The sequence below is a fragment of the Chiloscyllium punctatum genome, chromosome 35 (genome assembly GCF_047496795.1).
Source record: "Chiloscyllium punctatum isolate Juve2018m chromosome 35, sChiPun1.3, whole genome shotgun sequence".
NCBI classification, from domain to species: domain Eukaryota; kingdom Metazoa; phylum Chordata; class Chondrichthyes; order Orectolobiformes; family Hemiscylliidae; genus Chiloscyllium; species Chiloscyllium punctatum.
The window spans coordinates 72,568,667-72,578,978 of NC_092773.1; the positions used below are offsets into that span (position 1 = coordinate 72,568,667).

General features: G+C 36.4%; 1 non-coding gene across 1 annotated transcript; it reads right to left on the bottom strand.

The window, feature by feature from the left end:
• Positions 1-366: 366 nt before the first annotated feature.
• Positions 367-440, bottom strand: trnat-cgu (transfer RNA threonine (anticodon CGU)). Its single transcript has one exon. It is a non-coding gene; the product is annotated as a tRNA-Thr (tRNA).
• Between the last annotated feature and the right edge of the window lie 9,872 nt (positions 441-10,312).

Genomic DNA, 10,312 nt, shown 5'->3' on the forward strand with positions numbered 1-10,312 from the left:
GTATATACTGTTGGTTTAAATGTATGAACGGTGACATCAGAGAATGTGAGTGAACAGCTGGTGGTATCTCTGCCATTACCACAATATTCCCCGTCAAATCTGCAGCGTCTCCTGCCTCGTATCGTTGTTCCGACCGAACTGGGAATGAAGGAGGGGGAATATGAGATGAGGAAAAGCAGAAGTGCTTGTGGAATAGTGGAAAGAAACCACAGATATAAGTAATAGTTCGGAATATAAAAAACGTGGCATTCACTGGTGGAACTTAACCTGGATCACCAAATCATAACAGCGTGAAAGTCCAAAACGGCAATGAGTGAGTTTCGTGAAGACTTGAAACACCAAAGCCCAAACATGAACGCAACAAATAGGCACCGCTGGGAGTTGAACCCAGGATTTCCAGTTTACGAGACAAGCGCTTTAACCAACTAAGCCACGGCGCCACAGCAAAACTGTCCTTACTCATCTATATGTGAAGTTGCTTAACCACTTCCTCACATGTGTTTTCGGATCAATGTTGCGAACAAAGAATTGCAATCAATCCTCGTATTTTCAAATACAAACAGTTTAAAGCTGAAAATTCCTCACTGAAAAGGCACAGAAAAACATAATCTCTTCTTGTATTCAATTAATACTGGTAGTTTCACCTGGTTAAAGTGACTGGAGAAAGAGGATGTGTTCATTCTATCGGGGCCCATGAACCACGTTAATACAAACAGAAGGGACCTCACATCAAGAGGAACAAGATCATTGTGGTTAATTGACGAGGTACAATGTGTAAGTAAGTATAAACATTGGGCAGTAAAAGCTGACCCAATGGCACCGACATTGAGGTTTGCACTATCAGTTCCGCGCTCACTTCCTGCCTTATGCCTCCCAGGCATCGTTGTCTATCGCTTTATTTTACTGTCTTCGTCCACGTCTCAACTTATTTCAAACGATTGCAGATGTCTGATAGGAACCATTAAATTTTCGAAACGGATTCCTGGAGTATAGTTGTAACTCAATGAGAAAGGATTCACTGCATATCCAGAATTACCACAGTGATGGAGGGGATAAATTACTTTCCTGAACCTTTCAACTCCTCAGCACAGACATGCTGCCAGGACACCGCTCGTGGGGAATTTCCAGGATTTACACTCAGCGACACTGAAGGATCAGCGAGATACATCCAACTAAGAAAGGTGATATGATTGGAGGGGCATTTGCGGTGGTCGTTTTCCGTGTATCTGCTGCCTTTGCCGTTATATACGAATGGAAACAATTACTGACAGATTCCGGCAGGATCTGGGTGTGTGCTCTGCATACAAGCAAGAATTTGTTTTCATTCTAATAATTCACAAAAAGAGGAAAAAAATCTTCATTACTTGAGTGGGAATTATATCCAGGTCTGTGCGATGCAAATTAGGACTCCTTATGAGGGAACTCCTGTGATGCTGACCGTAAAACTTACAACCTGACTTGTAGACAATAATGTGTATGCCGTTGACTCCATAACAAACTTCAGTTGAAAAGTTGCTCTCTCCAAGTTTCGAAAAAGTTCATATCATTGCAATGGATTTCACTGTGAAGAAAGCGGAGCTGTGATAATCTGATGTTTAGCAGATGTACTGCAGGAACGCAAAGAAAAGGCTGGTGGTCACAGGGCCTCATTTTGACGCGCTGGTCTCCAGTGAGCGGGCAGCACCAATAAGGGTGTCGTGACAATCGTCTGATTCCAGATCCCGGGCTAGAAATGACCAGAGATTTCTCGCTGAACTTGTTCAGGGTCTTGAAAGGAAGAGACCATGACTCAGATTAGGAACGTACATTTCACTGGAGTGGATCATTTAATCGCGTAGAGACTGTGAATACAGCAATGGAAACGTCCAGCAGACATGCAGGCAACACTGAAGGGGGCACCTGAAGACGAATGTGTTCAATTTGCCAGTGAAAGGCACTGCTTCACAAAGTGTGATGTATTGAAATAAAGTAGTGACGCTAATTCTCTTTGCTGGTTCTTCACCTTGGCAATCTTGTATCCCCCCGATATAAATGTCTCCATTACATATGGAAAAGATGAGAGGAAGTCAACGGTGGGTCGGCCCTGTTGTGTAATGGATAACACGTCTGAATTTGAATCAGTCTAATGTAGTTTTCAGTTCTACTTAGCTCAATTGCAGCATGCTGCTTTGTTGAAGTCAGTCAAAACTGGATTTATAAATACATTAAGGGCTAAAAGGAGTCTGTGAAGAGTACCGGGACACCATAAAAATCAATAAGTCCGTCTCTGTTTGGTGCTGCTCGAGATGGGGGAGATATGAAACCTGTGCTTTGTATGAATGCTTACTGTGGGGAAGGGCATAGAACATAGAACATGGAAGAGTACAGCGCAGAACAGGTCCTTCGGCCCTCAATGTTGCGCCGACCTTTGAACTATTCTCAGCTTATCGCCTTACAAAATACTATCATCACACATGTGCTTCTCCAAGGATTGTTTAAATCTCCATAATGTGGCTGAGTTAACTTCACTGGCAGGAAGAGTATCCCGCGCCCTTACCACTGTCTCAGTAAAGAACCTGCCTGTGACATCTGTCTCAAATCTATCACATCTCAATTTGCAGTTATGTAGCTTCGTACAAGCTGACGTCATCATCCTAGGAAAATGACTTTCATGTCTATCTATCTCATCCTCTGATCATCTTGTATGTCTATATCAAATTCCATCTGAGCCTTTTTCTTTCAGCTGAGAACAGACCCAAGTTTCTCAGCCTTTACTCATGAGGCCTTCCCTCCAGACCAGGCATCATGGCGGCTCAGTGATTTGCACTGATGCCTCATAGCGCCAGGGACCGGGTTACAATTCCAGACTCGGACAACTGTCTGTGTGGAGTATGCACATTCTACCTGTGTCAGCGTGGGTTTGCTCCGGTTTCCTCCCACAGTCCCAAAATCTGCAGTTCAGGTGAATTGGCAATGCTCAATTGCCCGTATTCCCATGTGCATTAGCTGGGGCAAATATAGGAGAATGGGTCTGGGTGTGTTTATGTTGGGAGGGTCGATGTGGACTTGTTGGGCATGGGAGAACAAGAACATGGGAGAACAAGAATAGAAGTATATATAAAAAAAGAGTGACAGAGTTTGAGATCACAAGAATAAGAACATAGGTGAGTAATAAATATGTGAAGAGGGATATAACGGAAGAAGAGAATATGAGAATGTAAGAGAAGGAGAACATAAGAAAATAAGACCAGAACGAAACGAAAACATAACATCCGAACAACATAAGAGAATATGTACAGATGCAAATACGAAAACAAAACACAAGTGAGTAAGCAAATAAGAGCGTGAGACCGTGAGAACAACAGTGAACAAAAATATAAGGGAACAAAAATATCAGACTATTAGTCAATATATGAATAAGAACAATAGAGAATGGGAAGGTAAGACAATGATAATGTTAGAAAATTTGAGGAGTTACATATGCAAATAAGAACAAAAGGGAAGAAGGTGATAAAGTAAGAAGAACCTATGCGAATAATAAGATAAAAGAATGACAACATACGAGTATAAGAGAATAAGAAAATAAGAACATTTATGAATATGCAAATATGAATATAGAATAAAAAAGCATGAGATTTAAATCGAAAAAACAATATAAGTGAGTAAGAACATAAGTGAGTACAAAAATAGGAAAAATACCGGATTGGAACACAATGGAATAATTAAACAGGAGAATAGAAACAGAAGAGCATTAGAGAATAAGCACATGAATCAGAGAATTACATAAATGGAAAATACTAAAATAAGTGAATAGGAACATAAATATACGAGGACATACAAAGTACAGTTGAGTTTAAAATGAAAGAGTATAAGAACGTAGGATGTTACGAGAATAAGACCTTCAGAAAACAAAAGCATAAGTGCTTTAATGAAAAAGGAAATGATTACATAAGAGAAAATAATAAGAACAGAAAATAAATCAATCGATGTGAATAAGAACATAAGAGAGCAGCAACATAGGAAAATAAAAGAAAAAAAACATGAGAAAACACACAAGATCATGAGAGATTAAAAAGGAATATCAGAATTAGAGAAAAGCAGAATAAGAATGTAAGTGAATAAGTAAATAAGCTTATTTATGATTAGAAAAAGAAGAACATAAGAGACTAAAATCAGAAGATTAAAATAGAATTCAAAGTAATTGACTGAGAACATAAGTGAGCAGACCATAGGAACGTCAAGCAGTAAGAACACAAGAGAGCATAACATGGATAATCATTAGAATGTAAGCATTTGCATCGAATAAGAATATTAGAAAAAGCGAATAAGAGAATTTTAACGTCGGAGAAAACGAATTGACGAGAATAGGAATACGTGAGAATGCAACATAAGGCAATAATAAATAACAGCATAAAAACGTAAGAGAATAAGGAATTTAGAGATGAAGACGGTACTACTCCAAATGAATAACAGAAAAAGAGAATGTGGACATAAGAGAATGAAAATATTTGAGAATAAAATAATACGACAGTAAATTAGGAAAAAAAAATAAGGGAATGAAAAAACGACAACAGTGGATAATAAGTACATTAACATTGGAGAATAAGAAAACAACAAACTAAAAATGTAAGTTAATAAAGAAAGGGAATAAGTACAGAAGCAAATCAGAATGTAAGTAAATATGCAAATAAAACACAAGGGAATAGGAAGGTACATTAATAATATCATAGGTGAACTATAACACAAGGGAATAAGAGCATAAGAACATGTGCAAATATTCAGGTAAGAACGTAAGAGAATGAAAACTCAAAAAAAGACAAAAACAACATATCTAAAGACCAATATAAGATATCCAGAATATATGAACATTTTAGAAAAAAATAACACAACAGGATAAGAGCATATGAGAACAAGAACATCAGAGCACTAGCGATTAAGAACATGAATACTCAATTCAAGACCAAAACAATAAAAATAACACTGACTGATAAAATAATACAATAAGGGCATAAGGGTAGAACAGAAAACAGAATATCGGAGAGGAAGAACATAAGAGACTAAAAACACAACAGAATAAGAACATAACATAATGAGATTATAATGGAATACGTACAATAGCGACTTAGAAAATAAGTGTCTCATTGAATAAGAACAAAAAAAAGAACATGAAGATAAGACAGGATAAACATTAGTGATTAACAAGGTCAGAGCATAAGATCATATGGGAAAAAGAAAATAACACCAACATAGCATTTGCGAACACTAAAATGAGAACACGAGAGAAAACCAACACAAGACAAGAACAGAAAAAATGCAGATGTTAGAGCAGATATAAGACAGTAGGAACATATGAACAGAATAGAATAAAACACAAGAGAATAAAAACACGCAAAGAAAAGAACAGACGAGCATCAGAGAAAAAGAACATCTCTAAAATATTTCATGAGCAAAGAAATAAGAACAAAAGTGATTGGTAAAATACGCCCATAAAATCATTGGGAAGAATGAAGGGGAATAGAAGTGACAAACAACATAAGAACACAGGAGAATAAAAATAGGAGTGAAAAAGAATATAATATAAAGTGAACATAAGTTAAACAGAAAATAAGAAAATAGTTAAATAGAAAATAAGAACACAGGTGCGTGTGACCACAAGAACAAAAGCGAATTAGAAGACACGAAGACAACAGAACATAAGTGAATATCCGAATACATATATAAGGGAATGTGAAGGTTAGATAATAAGAACATAGGTGAATTCGAACATACATCAATATGTGAATTAGAACATCATAGAATAACATGGTGAGTAAATAAGAACCAAAGTGAATGACGAGTTAAAAACATACGAGAATAAGGGAATAAGTACTTAATCTCATTTATGATCATGAACTTAAATGCATAAGATATAAACATTTTAGAACTGAAGTGAAGAATCATATAAGTGAATAAGAACATAACCAAGCAGAAACATAGAAACATCAGAGAATAAGAACGTTGGAGAAGAAGACCGTGAATCACATAATCAGAACATAGAAACATGAATGAATAAGATCATGACAGTTCGGCCGTAAGCAAATAATACAATAAGAGCATAAGATTAAAAGCATGAGAACATGAGAGAATAAAACCAAAACAGAGGAAAGGTATCGCAGTAAACGAACGAGACAATAAGAACATGAGAACTGAATATCATAACAATATAAGACAATAACAACCTAACAGAATGAAATATGAAAAAGACAATAATAGAACAGGAGTCCATGAGAATGGAACATAAACCATGATGCACTGATATACGCATCTTCGGCGATAAAGAGCAGAGGAAACAACAAAGGCTGAGTCGAAACGGGAAACAATCACCAACCAGGAGTGTTCTCTCGCAGTCAGGGAGCTCTTCATAGGTCCAGGACATTCGGCCTTGAATCTTCGGTTGTCCATCCTCCAAGGCTGTCTGTGAACGAGGCAAAAATGCAAAGTGGCCGAGCAGAGGCTGCCAGCCAATGTTGGTACCCATGGGGATGGCGTTAAGCGTAAACTTGGGTTCATGTCACACTACAGGTGACCTCACTATACTAAGATTTCTCTCACAAACATGCACACGAGTGCACACACATGTGCACGCGCGCGCATAAACACATAGGCGCGTGCGCACACACATATATACACAAACACACACACACACACATAGCCACAGACGTGGATACTCACACAAAATCTCTCTCACACAAAAGCTTTTCTTCATGCGCGCACACATATATCCCCACACTCAAACCCACGCACGCACCCTTTCAATAACATATACACTATTGCACACCTATTTACACACGCTCTCATGGACACTCACGTGCCCACATACACACCCATATGCACACACTCACTTGGTCTACCCTGCAGTCACACATACAAAAGTCTTTTGTATTAATTTGTACTTGCTGCACAACATTTTATTTTGCGCGAAAACTGCATTATTCATTTAAAATTCTGAACATCCCATTTTAGAAATGCAATCAGAATGAACGAGCATTGAGACACAGACTTTAACCTCACAACTTCAATGCATTATCCGTTCTGAAATGGCTCCTATTTTTAAAACTATGTTAAGCATATAACTTTTTAAAAATCTGGGATTTACATTTGAAGGAACTGAAAATAACATGATCATTCCTAATGATAAAAGACTAAAGCTAATTTTGTTTAATATTTAATTCCATGACAATTCAATCTTGTTTCTTTAAATTCTGTGTCTTATGATTCTGGTCCACAACCACCTGATGAAAAAGCAGCGCTTCAAAAGTTACTGCTTCCAGGGAAATCTGTTCACCTACAAACTGGTGTTGTGTAATTTTAACTTGACCCAATGTGAAAATAATAGAATAAGCACATATAGAAGCAAGCGAATAAGAGAATAAGAATTTTCGAGATTATGAATAAGAGAATATTAAATGGTGAGAAAAGCGTAATAACAGAATGCACAATGACCAAATAAGAGATTGAGAACATCAGATAATAAGTGCATCTGGTAATAAGGTAATAAGAATATAAGAGCGTAAGAAAGTGAGAAGAGAAATGCAAAAGAGATTAAGAAAAATACGAGAATAAAAATAGAAAAGAATAAACTCTTAAGATAATGAGCACTCCAGAGAAAAAAGCACATAGGTGAATGAGAAAATAAAGACATAAAGGAAGTAGAACGTAAGCATATACGCAAATAATTGCATAAGGGTATATGAATTTAAAATAAGAAACGCATCCGACTTTAAAATGTAGGAGGAGAATAACAAAGGACAGTCATAGGGTTAGACCTTCAGATACATGAGACGTTAGAACATTTATTAATAACAAAATAAATGCAGAAATTAACATCATAAGAATTAAAGAGAAATCAACATAAGTGAAAAACTACGGAAGTGAGGAATAACAGAATAACATAAGAGAGCATGCTCATAAAAGGTGATGGGGATGTGATGGCTTAATTGTATAATCATTGGACTAAATCCAGCGAACCATGACAAAATGTGAAATTTGATTTCAACCAATATTTGGAATTATAAATCTAATGACTGCTCTATATCCATTGCCTCTGCTCCAAATAAAAACGCCATCTGTTTCACTAATGCCCTTTAGTGAAGGAATTTGTCGATACTTAACTGGTGTGGCCTACATGTGACTCCAGCTCCGTAACAAAGTAGCTGACATTCAGCTACTCGCTGGGCTATTAAGGATGGGCAATAAATGCTGCCTCACCAGCGATGCCCACATCCTCATAAAGAATAAAGAGTAAAATAATAAGACAAAAACATCATAATATCATAATAGAACAAAGCTTTAAATATATAAGTACGAGAGAACAAGGTAACAAGAAAATAAGTTGAGAAGACCATAAGATGATTTATGATCATGAAATGAAGAATATAATGAAACAGAGTTTGGGAGAAATTTGTAGCTCGGGTGCTCGTTGTTGTGGTTCTGTTCACCGAGATGGGAATTTGTGTTGCAGACGTTTCATCCCCTGTCTCGGTGACATCCTCAGTGCTTGGGAGCCTCCTGTGAAGCGCTTCTGTGATGTCATCACTCTAAATGCCGGAGGAAACATCACAGACAACCAGAAACGGCAGAGACAGGCCACTATAAATGCCGGAGGAAACAGCACAGAAGAGCTTCACAGGAGGCTCCCAAGCACTGAGGATGCCACCTAGACAGGGAAAGAAACGTCTGCAACACAAATTCCCAGCTCGGTGAACAGAACCACAACAATAAGGAAACAGAATAAAAAAAACTACAGATAAATGAACAAAGGTGATAACGAATATATGTGAAGTGGCTTATAGAAACAGATAGTAGTAAGAACATAAAATAATAAGAACTTCAAAAACATAATATAACCTTTAGACTAAAAACCTAAGAACGTAAGAGGATCACAACAGAAGAGAATAAGTGTACCTGAGCAGTGGAAGAAATGATTAAAACACAAAGAATATAAGAGAACAAGAATAGACGAAAATAGGAACATTGGAGAATAAGAGAATTTTACCATGAGAAATTAACTTCATAAGAATATAAGAGAAACTGCATCTAATAGAACAAGACACAAATAAGAATCTAAGATAAGAAAATAAAAACATAATCGTCTACGAATGTGCGAGATAAAGAGAACAAGTCTTGAAGACAGTAACAGAATAAGAGAATAAGAATATTAAGGAATGTGTACATAAGTGAATAAGATTAAAAAAAAACTGGGTAAGAACATAAGGGGTTGAGAACATGATAACAAAACAGTTAAGATTGTAATAACAATCAACGAATATGAACAGAACAGATTAAGAATGTCACATCATGGAAACATAAGAGTGTAGACACAGAAGTGATTCAGAACATAAGAGAATACGACAGTAAGACAACGAAAACAGAAAAGAATCGCATCCTTAGTGAATATACGATTGAGGACAGAACTGAAAGCAAAGATGATCTAATAAGGACATAAGAGACTAACAGAATAAGACCGTAAGAACAGATGAGAATAAGATAATTAAGACATAAGATGTTTGATGAATATTAACATGAGAACATAATATTAGAAAAGAAAAGAACAAGTAAAAAACAACTTAAGTGAATATGACTGAAAGATCGCTGGAACAATTAATATAATAGAATAGGAACAAAAGAGAATAAGAACGTAGAACAAGAAAACAAGAGCTTCAGAGAGTAAAAATAAACAAGAATAAAAGAATTCAAGAACAAAATAATTAGAACACAAGTGAGCAATAGCATCAGAGAACAAGGCCATAATGGATGAAGATTAATTTGAGAACATAAGAAAGGAAGAACAGGAAAACGTACAAAAACAAGAACAGAACGGAATATAAAACAAACGATAATGACAGGGTGACAGAATAAGTACAAGGAAAATACGATCATAAAACATAATTGAATAAGAACACAAGAACGTGAGGACAGGAAACAAGTGCGAATGAGAACATCAGAACACAAGTGAATCAGAACATAAAAATGAATCTGCGAATGAGAAAATAAGAAAATGCAAATTGATGTTAATAGAAACTTAGGAGAATCAGAACGTTGTGAATGAGATCATAATAGAATTGGAAGGCAATGTCAAAAGAAGGTAAGCGAATTTAAGCACAAGTGATTAGGTGAGCAAGAAGGTAAGAGAATAGGGTGGTAAAATAATATGAACCTGAGATAATAACAACATAAAAGCATACGAACATATGAGAACAAGGGAATAAGAAGATAGAAGCATTTACGGATATGAAAATAAGATAACAGCAGAGTGAAACATAAGATTCACAGAGAAAAACAGCACAAGTTAATA